The 12,657-nt window shown below is 44.9% G+C and overlaps 1 protein-coding gene and 1 long non-coding RNA gene across 2 annotated transcripts in view; both read left to right on the top strand.

Annotated features, from left to right (window-relative positions):
- LOC144692655 (uncharacterized) overlaps positions 1 to 12,657 on the top strand; it is a 169,190-nt gene that overhangs the window by 67,401 nt on the left and 89,132 nt on the right. The gene's annotated exons all lie outside the window — the stretch shown is intronic.
- The window catches only part of LOC144692652 (complement factor H-like), a 137,469-nt gene that overhangs the window by 38,436 nt on the left and 86,376 nt on the right, over positions 1 to 12,657 (top strand). The gene's annotated exons all lie outside the window — the stretch shown is intronic.

The raw sequence follows: 12,657 nt of genomic DNA, 5'->3' as shown, positions 1-12,657 counted from the left end.
TGGGGTGTCCATTTTAATCAGGATACTGCATCTCCTCACATTGTGCAGCATGGCCTTAGCACGTGGATTTTGAATAGTCCCATAGGTCCCATAAGAACATAAAAAATAACAGCAGGAATAGGCCATTCAGCCCTTCTGGCCTGCTCTGCCATTCAATAAGATCATGGCTGATCTTCATCAATTCCACCTTCCTTCACTACCTCTTGATTTTTTTAGTATCCAAAAATCTAATGATCTCTGTCTTGAATATATTCAATAACTTGGCATACACAGCTCTTGGGGGTAGAGAATTTCTAAGACTCACAACCATTTGAGTGAAGAAATTTTCTTCATCTCAGTCCTAAATGGTCGACCACTTATTATGAGACTTTGATCACTAGTTCTAAAATCCCCAGTCAGGGGATACATCCTCCCAGCATCTACCCTGTTAAGCACCTTAAGAATTTCATGTTTCAATGAGATTACCTCTCATTCTTCTAAATCCAGAGACTATAGACCTATTTCCACTCAATCTGTCCTCACATAACAACCTCTTATCCCAAGAATTAAGTCCAGTGAACCTTCATTGCACTCCCTCTGTGACAAGTATATTCGTCCTTAGATAAGGAGATCAAGATTGTACACAGTACTCAAGGTGTTGTCTCAACGAGGGCCTATATAATAAATACATAAGAAATGGGAGTAGGAGAAGGCCATTCGGCCCCTCAAGCTTGCCCTGCCATTCAATAAGATCATGGATGATCTGTCCCAGGCCTCAACTCCTCTTTTGTGACAGCTCCTCATAGTCCTTAGCTCCCCGATATTTCAAAAATCTATATACCTCCTCTTAAAATACTTTCAGTGATCTAGCCTCCACAACTCTCTGGGGTAGAGAATTCCAAGCATTCACTACCCTCTGAGAGAAGAAATTCCTTAGCATCTCAGTTTTAAATGCGTGCCCCCTTATTATGTAACTATGTCCCCTAGTTCGAGATTCCCACAATAGTGGAAACACCTTCTCAGCATCTACCCTGTCAAGCCCCCTCAGAATCTTGTACATTTCAATAAGATCACCCCTCATTTTTCTAAACTCTGATGAATAAAGGCCTAGCCTGTTTAGCCATTCTTGATAAGTCAATCCCTTCATCCCAGGAATCAGCCAAGTGAATCTCTTTTGAACTGCCTCCAATGCCAGTATATCCTTTCATAAATACGGGGACAAAAACTGCACACAGTACTCCAGGTGCAGCCTCACCAACACCCTGTATAGTTGTAACAAGACTTCCCAATTTTTAAACTCCAATCCCCTAGCAACACATGCCAAAATTCCATTTGCTTTCTTAATTATTCACTGCACCTACATGCTAACTTTTTGCGTTTCACACATAAGAATGCCCAGACCCCTCTTTGCTGCACTTTTTTGGAGTCTCTCTCCATTTAAATAATAGTCTGCCTTTTGATTTTTTCTACCAAAGTGCATGACCTCACACTTTCCTACATTAAACTCCATCTGCCAAGTTTTTGCCCACTCAGAGGCTGGAAACTTTGCATCGAGTACCTCATCCCTTGACTCCCCAAAACCTGTCCACCATCTCTAAGGCTTAAGCCAGGATTGTGATGGAATACCTCTATTTGCCTGAATGAGAGCAGCTCCACCAACACTTGAGAAGCCTGATGCCATCTGGGACAAAGCAGTCCACTTGATTGGCACCCCACCCACATTGATGACACCCAGTGGCAGCAGTGTTTACCATATACAAAATGCACTGTGGGAACTCACCATGCTCCTAAGACTGCAACTTCCAAACCAACAAACTCTACCACCTAGAAGCACAAGGGCAGCAAACACAGGGTACTACCACCACCTGCAAGATTCTCTCCAAGCCAAACAAATTCATGACTTTGAAGTAAATCGTTGGTCCTTCACAGCTGCTGGGTCAAAATCCTGGAACTTCCTTCCTAACAACACTGTAGGTGTAGCTACATGAGATGGACTGCAGTAGTTCAAGAAGGTAGCTCACTACCACTTTCTCAAGGCCAGTTAGGGATGGGCAACAAATGCTGGCCTTACCAGCGATGCTCTCATCCTATGAAAGAAAAAAAAGCATTCTAGCAATTTGCCTACTAACAATGTCAGGCTAACTGGCCAACAGTCCCCTGTTTTCTCTCTCCCTCAGAAAGTAATGTATCTAAATTTGCTGATGATACAAAGCTAAGCAGAAATGTAAACTGTCAGGAGGTCACAAGATGGCTCCAAAGAGATATAGACAGGTTAAGTGAGTGGACAACAAAGGTGGCAGATGAAGTATAATATGGAGAAGTGTGAGGTTATTCACTTTGGTTGTAAGAATAGAAAAGCAGAATATTTTTCAAAGGCTTGAAACTTGTAAATATTAATATTCAGAAGAAATTAGATGTACTTGTACAAGAAACATAAATTTAGCATGCAGGTGCAGCAAGCAATTAGGAAGGAAAATGGCATGTTGGCCTTTATTGCCAGGAGATTGGAGTACAAGAATAAGGAAGTCTTGCCACAGTTGTACAAGGCTTTGATGGGATCACACTTGGAATACCATGTGCAGTTTTGGTCTCCATATTTAAAGGAGGGTGTGCTTGCTTTGGAGGTGGCATAGCGAAGGTTCACTTAACTGGTCCCTGGTATGAGGGAGTTGCCCTATGATGAAAGTCTGAGTAAATTGGGCCTACTTTCTGGAGTTTAAAAGAATGAGAGATGATCTCATTAAAACATACAAAATTCTGAAAGGGCTTGATAGGATAGACATCGAAAAGTTGTTTGCTCGCTGGGGAATAGAACAAAGAACAAAGAACAAAGAACAAAGAAAAGTACAGCACGGGAACAGGCCCTTCGGCCCTCCAAGCCTGCTCCAATCATATTGCCCGTCAACTAAAACATTTTGCACTTCCGGGGTCCATATCCCTCTATTCCAATCCTATTCATGTATTTGTCAAGCTGCCTCTTAAACACCACTATCGTACCTGCTTCCACAACCTCCTCTGGCAGCGAATTCCAGACACTCACTACCCTCTGCGTAAAAAACTTGCCCCGCACATCACCTTTATAGTTTTCTTCTCTCACCTTAAATCTATGTCCCCTAGTAATTGACTCTTCCACCCTGGGAAAAAGCTTCTGACTATCTACTCTGTCCATGCCACTCATAATTTTGTAAACTTCTATCAAGTCGCCCCTCAATCTCCGTCGCTCTAGTGAAAACAATCCGAGTTTCTCCAACCTCTCCTCATAGCTAATAACCTTCAGACCAGGCAGCATCCTGGTAAACCTCCTCTGCACCCTCTCCAATGCCTCCATTTCCTTCTGGTAATGTGGCGACCAGAATTGCACGCAATATTCCAAGTGTGACCTAACCAAGGTTCTATACAGCTGCAGCATGACTTCCCAGCTTTTATACTCAATACCCTAGCCAATGAAGGCAAGCATGCCATATGCCTTCCTGACCACCTTATCCACCTGCGTTGCCACTTTCAGTGACCTGTGGACCTGTACACCCAGATCCCTCTGCCCGTCAATGCACTTAAGGGTTCTGCCATTTACTGTATAATTCCTGCCTGTATTAGACCTTCCAATATGCATTACCTCGCATTTGTCCGGATTAAACTCCATCTGCCATTTCTCCGCCCAAGTCTCCAACCGATCTATATCCCGTTGTATCCTTTGGCAATCCTCTTCACTATCTGCAACTCCTCCAACCTTAGTGTCGTCTGCAAACTTACTAATTAGTCCAGTTACATTTTCCTCCAAATCATTTATATATACTACAAACAGCAAAGGTCCCAGCACTGATCCCTGCGGAACTCCACTAGTTACAGCTCTCCATTCAGAAAAGCACCCTTTCACTGCTACCCTCTGTCTGCTATGACCAAGCCAATTCTGTATCCATCCTGCCAGCTCACCTCTGATCCCGTGCGACTTTACCTTCTGTACCAGTCTGCCATGAGGGACCTTGTCAAAGGCCTTACTGAAATCCATGAACACGGGGCACAATCTCAGGAAACGGAGCTGATCATTTAGCAATAAGATGAGGAGCAGAATTGTCCAAGATTTGCACTAAGTGCAGCAGCAGGCAGGTAAAACGACGGTTTACCCAACAACTGCAATGGCAGCTTTTCACGTTGTATCATCCCGAACCTGCCATATTAATTATGCATTCCCGGGAAACACGCCATTTCCATGGCAGGCAGGCGGCCATCACCTTGTCGCTTCATCACACTGGGCACCATATTTAAAGTCCAGCCACGCGCATACCTTTCAGCGCTTCCAAGCCATGACTGCTGCAAAGAAGACATGGCCCTGAAAGGCAAAAAGACTGCAGGCTCCAGGTTCAATGACGTGTCTTTTGGACACAGTGGAGGCTCACTGTGATGTCCTCTACCCCCGCTCTGGCCGCAGGATGGGCAGCAACCTCATTAATCTGACTTGGGAGACGGTGGCAGCAAAGTGAATGCCCTGCAGAAGAAGACAGCCATCCAGTGCCTCTACAGGATGAATGGTCTCATCCATTCCACCAAGGTAATTCACTCTTCTCATCACTCTCAACTCACACACACAAACCAGTCACACATCCACAGGGATCTCACACCTCAAGCGACAACACCACTGACTCTCACACACACCCTCACATCTCCATCAGACTCATATTCTCTCCAGCTCACGTCCTCATCCTGTCCATAGCTCCAATCATCACACAAACATTCGACGCAGTGTCATGTGTCCTGCTCACACTCTCTCCATCTGTTTTCATGCAGGAGAAGCCTGCTCACATCAGCAAGGAGTAGTCCCAGACCAGGGATCGAGTGGCCAACATTAGGCCTGTCACTCACTTTGAGGAGTGTTCCATTGCACTGACTGGTGAGGACATGGACCATGCCTGTAGTGATAGTGAGTTGGCGGCAAACACCCTCAAAAGGATCCTGAAACAACGCAAATGTGAATGCTCTCTCCCCTGCTTTTGACTTTGCTGCCACGTACTACTTATCTCTACTTTGACTCACAGGGAGCTCTGCCAAGCGACCAACACCCTCAGTCAGCCATTCCCTCAGGTCCATCTACATCCTCACCTCCAGCCAAGGGGACACCTCTATCTTGAAAGGATTATCAACTGAGGCCATATGGGTGGAAGTAAAAAATGCAAAAGGGGAAAACACGCTGTTGGGTGTGTACAAAATGCCCCCAAACAATCAGGGAGAGATAGAGGATAAAATATGCAATCAAATTTCAGAGAAGTGTAAGAATAATAAGGCAGTAATAGTAGGGGATTTTAACTACCCAAATATTAACTGGGATAATTTTAGTGTACAAGGTAGGGAGGGAGCAAAATTCTTAAAAGTTGCATCTAGGAGAACTTTTTTAGCCAGTACATAGAAAGCCCAACAAGGGAGGGGGCAGTTCTGGACCTAATATTTGGAAATGGGCCCGGGCAGGTGGAAGGCATATCAGTAGGGGAGCATTTTGGAGATAGTGACCATAACTCAGATTTAGGATAGTTATGGAAAAGGATAAGGTTGATCTGGGAATAAAAGTTCTAAACTGGAGAAAGACTAATTTTACTAAGATGAGATACGATTTGGCCAAAGTGGACTAGGAGCAACTATTTGCAGATAAAACTGTGTCAGAGCAGTGGGAGGCATTCAAGGAGGAAATAGCGAGGGTACAGGGCAAATATGTTCCTGTAAAGACAAAGGGGGAGACCGAGTCCTGAGAACCCTGGATGTCAAGGGACATAAAGGTTAGGATTAAGAAAGAAAGAGAAGCTTATGGCAGATACCAAAGACTCAATACAGCCCTACAGGAGTATATAAAGTGCAGGCGGGAGCTTAAAAAGGAAATTAGGAAAGCTAAGAGAATGTATGAGAAAGAATTGGTGGGTAGAATAAAGGAAAACCCAGAGGATTTTTAAAAAATATATAAAGAGCAAGAGAATTACTAGGGAAAGAGTAGGGCCAATTAGGGACCATAGAGGTAATCTGTGTGTGGACCCGGAAGACATAGTCCTCAATGAATACTTTGCGTCGGTCTTCACAATGGAAAAGGACAATGCAGGTATAGACATCACGGTGGAGGACTGTGAAATATTACAGGAAATTAAGATATAAAGAGAGAGGAGGTATTAGCGGGTTTAGCAGCCTTAAAAGTGGGATGAGATGTATCCTAGGCTGTTGAGAGAGGCAAGGGTAGAGTTATCAAGGGCTTTGGCAGTAATTTTCAAATCCTTTCTAGCCACAGGTGAGGTGCCAGAGGACTGGAGGACTGCTATCATTGTCCCATTATTAAAAAAGGGAGGAAGGGATAGACTAGGAAATTATAGGCCAGTCAGTCTAACCTCGGTGGTGGTGAAGTTACCAGAAAGAATTCTGTGGGACAGAATATATCTGCACTTGGAGAGACATGGATTAATCAGGGATAGTCAGCATGGATTTCTTAAGGGGAGGTCATGTTTGACAAATTTGATCCAATTTTTTGAGGAGGTAACCAGGAGTGTTGATGAGGGTAATGCATTTGATGTGGTCTACATGAACTTTAGCAAGGCTTTTGATAAGGTTCCTCATGGCAGACTGGTCAAGAAAGTAAGAGCCCATGGGATCCAAGGCAAAGTGACACATTTGATCCAAAATTGGCTGAGAGGCAGGAAGCAGAGGGTGATGATAGAGGGATGTTTCTGTGACTGGAAGTCTGTTTCCAGTGGGGTTTCGCAGGGCTTGGTGCTGGGGCCCTTGCTGTTTGTGGTGTACATAAATGCCTTGGGCTGAAATGTAAGGGGTATGATCAAGAAGTTCACGGATGACACGAAAATCAGTAGGATGGTAAATAGTGAGGAGGATAGCCATAAACTGCAGGAGGATATCAATGGGCTGGTCAGGTGGGCAAAGCAGTGGCAAATGGAATTCAACCTGGAAAATTGTGAGGTAATGTACTTGGGAGGGCTCCAAAGCAAGGGATTACACTATGAATGGTAGGACCCTGGAAAGTACTGAAGATCAGAGGGACCTCAGCATTCATATACACATCTATCTGCCCTGCTACCTTCAGGAATCTAATGTGGTGAAGAAGGCATATGGGATACTTGCCTTTATTAGCCAAGGCATAGAATACAAGAACAGGGAGGTTATGCTGGAATTGTATAAAACACTGGTTAGGCCACAACAGCTGTACTGCGTACAGTTTTGATCACCACATTTTAGGAAGGATGTGATTGCACTGGAGAGGGTGCAGAGCAGATTTACCAGGATGCTGCCTGGGCTGGAGGGTCTGAGGAAAGATTGGATAGGCTGGGGTTGTTTTCCTTGGAGCAGCGAAGGTTGAGAGGAGACCTGATAGAGGTGTATAAGATTATGAGGGGCATAGATAGGATGGATAGGAAGGCACTTTTTCCATTAGTAGAGGGGTCAATAACCAAGGGGCATAGATTTAAGGTAAGAGATGGAAGGCTACGAGGGAAGTTGAGAAGAAATGTTTTCACCCAGAGGATGGTGAGAGTTTGGAGATCACTGCTTGAAAGGGTGGTTGAGTCAGAAACTCTCATAACATTTAAGAAGTATTTAGATATTCACTTGCGTTGCCATAGCCTCCAGGGCTATGGACCAAGCACTGGAAAATTAGCGTAGTCAGATCTTTGTTGACCAGTGCGGACACGACGGGCTTCTGTGCTGTAAACATCTGAGAGTCCTCCATTGAAGAGCTGGAAATAAACAGCCCAGAAGACCCATCACAACGCTTACCCACACCCTGCAGAGAGACACACCTCGATGTAGAGCAGGCTTGTGTTCACAATCTGGTGGTCAGCCCACGGACGCATGTCTGCAGCAGCAGGAGGCAGGTTTGTGTGAGCTCCCCAGCACTCGGAGGACTGCTGGGAATCAGGCATCTGTGAGGTCTGAGTCAGAGGACGAGCCTAGATTTGGCCTTCCAACTCATCCTGGAAGGTGGGGGAACATCACACAGAGCTGTTGGAAGACCTCAGCAAAGTGGCACATGAGTTGGAGGAGCGCATCCACCTGCTCTCTGATGAAGTGGTGCCCAGATGTGCGTGTATAGAGGTCTCCATGGGGAGGATGGTGGACATCTTGGAGACCCTGGTCCAGCAGAACGTGGAGATGTGTGCAGACCTGCACTCCATCACGAGAGCCATGGGTGAGCGCAGTGCCAATGCAAGAAGGAAAGGGGGCACCTCGACATACCTCCAGGTGCTCCTTCCCCTCAAGGAGTCAGGCCATGGGCCCCCGGGCACCCAAAGGGAGGAGGAATGACAGCTGGACACCCCTGGGTCACCCGCTCAGGAATCTCAGAGGCTGTCCTCTCCCTTCGAGTCCCCTTTGCTTGTGAGCCCTTCAACCTTGTCCTCTGTCACCACAGAGGGAGCAGCTGGCCAATGAGTGATTCTGGAGGGAGAAGTGTGCATGTTACAGAGCCTTTCAGAGCCTCATGCAAGCACCCTCCCGCACATGCGAATCCTTCACATATCACAATTACTTCAATGTCCTGAACATCTTCAATGCTGCCTGCTGGGGTTCATTTTCAGCTGCCCATCTGAGCTGACTGGCATCTCCGTCCACCCACTGATCACACTGCATGCAGCACCTGATCTCACCCACCATGACTCTCATTTCACTTTCGACTTGGACAGCATGGTCTGGATTCAATATTTTGTATGCTCCCCCGTGTTTTCCTCTCCCCCAGTTACATATTTCCTTTCCGCCATCACAGTTGACCTCCCGGCATCTGTGACCTGCCACAACCCTTTTCCTTCGGTGAACATGCATGTTCCTTCCTGAAAATCACACCCCCATCCACATTAACCTCCCCAAACCCTGTGGCTTGGGGAACTTCCCATGTATCTGCTGCCCTTGTCCTTCTAGATGGTAGCAGTCGTGAGTTTGGAAGGTGCTGCCTAAGGAGCCCTGCTGAGTTTCTGCAGTGCATCTTGTAGATGGTACACACTGTTACCACTGTTTATTGGTGGAGGGAGTGAATGTTTGTGGAAGCCCCAACCAAGTGGGCTGCTTTGTCCTGGATAGTGTCAAGCTTCTTGAGTGTTGTTGGAGCTGCACTCATCCAGGCAAGTGGAGAATATTCCATCACACTCCTGACTTGTGCCTTGTAGATGGTGGACAGGTTTTGGGGAGCTAGGAGGTGAGTTACTTGCCACAGGATTCCTAGCCTCTGACCTCTTGTAGCCACAGTATTTATGTGGTTAGTTCAGTTCTCTAGTTAGTTCCTCAACATCCTGTTCTTAATGCATTCCATATTTAATGTGTATTTTATATACCTCAGACAGTATACCTAATATTATCTTCAACTGTATTCTAATAGTGCATTCACAAATTTAAATGATCTGTAGTGGCATCTATGCATGGACAACTTGTAATAAGTGGATATAGCAGCTTACAGTGCATGTATACCTGTTAAAACCTTACTTTCACTGTGATAATTCAATTAGAAAATGATGTGGATTCTCAAATAGAAGCCAAATGCAAAATTGGCTGACAATAAAAACACTTTTATTATGCAATAAAAGATTGCACACATTTCCTCAGGGCAGATTGACAGGCAGAGAGACTGCAGAAGTAAGGAGACAAAACAAATCTTGGGAACAACAAAGGGGGGAAATGTGGAATGTTTTGTAGCCACTGATGGTTTGAGCTGTGTAGATGCTAATAGTCAATGATCAGAAATAGTTTCTACGTTTGAGACTTTCTAGTCTTCGAAAAGCCTTACATGAGCCTAACAGGAGGAAAAACCTGGATAGTAGAAATCTCATTACATTTATTGTTCCCCTTCAACACTACAGAAGCCAGAAGTGAGAAAGATGTTGGGCACAGAAGGAATCAATACCAAAACCTTTAACATCTGGTAGAGGTTGTTCGCCCATTCCAGTATGAACTCTTATTTTTTAAGTAGATGGGTCACTTTGTGGTGTTAAAGATAGGTGACAAACTCATGACTCATAAAAAATCCAAAGGATGCAGTATTGGTTGCAGAGCCTGATGTACTTGGGTGAAAACTTTGGAATATAAGGCCCTACTGAGCACTCACACCATGATTTCACGAGTGCTTGTAGAGCATCAGAATCACATTAAGGCACTGAAAATCCTCCCCAAGCATATCCAGCAGATGGCAGTAGAATCAAATGCCATGCACAAGACCCTGGCAGAGCAAGCATATTATAATGAAGGACATCCTGTAATGATAGCGGCAGCTGTTTTGGAACTTCTGCACACATCACACAGAATGCACAAAAGCATCCTTAAACATAACTGTATGCATGTATGGAGGAAAGATCTTTTAAGACGATTAATTCTGGCCACTGAGTATTTGAAGGAGGGTCTGGAACTCCTTCAGTGTTACCTCATAATCCTGGCTTCCTGGTTTGCAGGGCTTCTCATTTTCATCTGCCAATAAAGAAATTATAAAACAAAAACAAAATGCTGTGGATGCTAGAAATATGAAATAAAAAGAAAAATGTTGGAAATACCCAACAGGTCAGGTAGCATCTGCGGAGAGAGAGGAAGGATTAACTTCTCAGGCAGATGGCCTTTGTCAGTTGAGGGTGTGGTACTTGAGACACCATGGCCAGAAACTGAAGGGAACTGACTACTACCACCACCCCCACTCCTCCCCAACTGGGAGTGAATGTTATTTGAGGCATTGTCAAGGCAGCTGTGCATGTGCATAGACTGAGCTTCACCAAGGAAGCAATTGAACTCCTCTGTGAAATTCCCAAAGATCTGAATCCGCAATCCACCTCCCCCAGTGATAATAAAAGTGACAAGTGACCTTAATGTTTTACATCTGTCTTCTAACATCAACCAAGGAGCAACAGGTGACAGATGCCCTCTTCTATTGGACATTTGATGCCATTAAGCACAACAAGTCTTTTATGCGCCAAAAGACATGGCCAACTGATGTTTGCTGGCACTCAGCACTTCACCTTCCTCCATGCTTTTTTAAAAATGTATTCATTCACAGGATGTGGATGTCGCTGACTAGGACAGCATTTGTTTCCCATCCCCAATTATCCTTGAGAAGCTGGTGGTGAGCTGACTTATTGAACCGCTACAGTCCATGTGGTGTAGGTACACTGACAATGCTGTTAGGGAGTTCCAGGATTTTGACCCAGCGACAGTGAAGGAATGGCAATCTATTTCCAAGTCAGGATGGTGAGTGGTTTGAAGGGGAACTTCTAGGTGGTGGTGTTCCCATCTATCTGCTGCCCTTGTCCTTCTAGAAGGTAGCAGCATGGGTTTGGAAGGTGCTGCCTAAGGAGCTTTGGTAAGTTTCTGCAGTGCATCTTTTAGATGCTACACACTGTTACTGTGGTGCATTGATGGTGGAGGGAGTGAATGTTTGTGAATGGGTGCCAATCAAGTCCTGGATGGTGTCAAGCTTCTTCAGTGATGTTAGAGCTGCACTCATCCAAGCAAGTGGAGAGTATTTCATCAAAATCCTGATTTGTGCCTTTAAGATAGTGGACTGGCTTTAGGGAGTCAAGAAGTGAGTTACTTGTCTCAGGATTCCTAGCTTCTGACATGCTCTTGTAGCCACAGTATTTGTAAGGCACATCCAGTTCAACTTCTGGTCAATGGTAACCCCCCCCAGGATGTTGGTAGTTGGGGATTCAGTGATAGTAATTCCATTGAATATCAAGGGGCAATGGTTAGATTCTCTCTTGTTGGAGATTTTCATTGATTGGCACTTGTGTGGTGTGAATGTTATATGCCACTTGTCAGCCCAAACCTGGATATTGTCCAGGTCTTGCTGCATTTGGACATGGACTGCTTCAGTATCTGAGAAGTCGCGAATGGTGCTGAACATTGTGCAATTATCAGCGAACACAGCTGTTCTAGTCTTCTGAATCACCTTGTGGGAACCCATATCCTTGGAGCCCCAGTAGCACATTACACCAATTTCATTCAATAGGACATACGGGTCCTCACCCCCAAATCCTGGCACCATTTTTTTGTACTGAGATCACAGAATCGTTGCAGTGTAGAAGGAGGCCATTCGGCCCATCATGTCAGCACCAGCTCTCTGAGCATTTTAAACTTAGTGCCAATCTTCTGCTTTTTCCCCGTAATTATTATTTATTTAAATAGAAATAATGCCCTCTTGAATTCCTCAATTGAACCTGCCTCCACCACACTTCCAGGCAGTGCATTCCAAACCCTAACTACTCGCTGTGTGAAAGGTTTTTCCTCACCTCGCATTTGATTCTTTTACAACACACTTTAAAACTGTGCCTTTTGGTTCTTGATCTGTTTGAGCGGGAACAGTTTCTCCCTATCTGCTCTGTCCAAACCCCTCATGATTTTGAAAACTTCTGTCAAGTTTCGTCTTACCCTTCTCTCCAAGAAAAACAGTCCCAACTTCTCCAATCTTTCCTCATAACTGAAGTGTCTCATCCCTGGAACCATTCTTGTAAACCTCCTCTGCACTCTGTCCAATGTATTCAGATCCATCCTATAGTGTGGCACTCAGAACTGTACACAATACTCTCTAGCTGAGGTCTAACCAGTGTCATATATAAGTTCATCATAACCTCCCTATTCTTGTACTCTATGCCCCTATTAATGAAGCCTAGAATACTGTATGCTTTAGTAATAGCTCTCTCTACCTGTCCTGTCACCTTTATGACTTATGTACTTATA

This window comes from Cetorhinus maximus, chromosome 17 (assembly GCF_964194155.1).
Source record: "Cetorhinus maximus chromosome 17, sCetMax3.hap1.1, whole genome shotgun sequence".
NCBI classification, from domain to species: Eukaryota; Metazoa; Chordata; class Chondrichthyes; order Lamniformes; family Cetorhinidae; genus Cetorhinus; species Cetorhinus maximus.
This window is presented reverse-complemented; position numbering and strand designations above follow the sequence as displayed.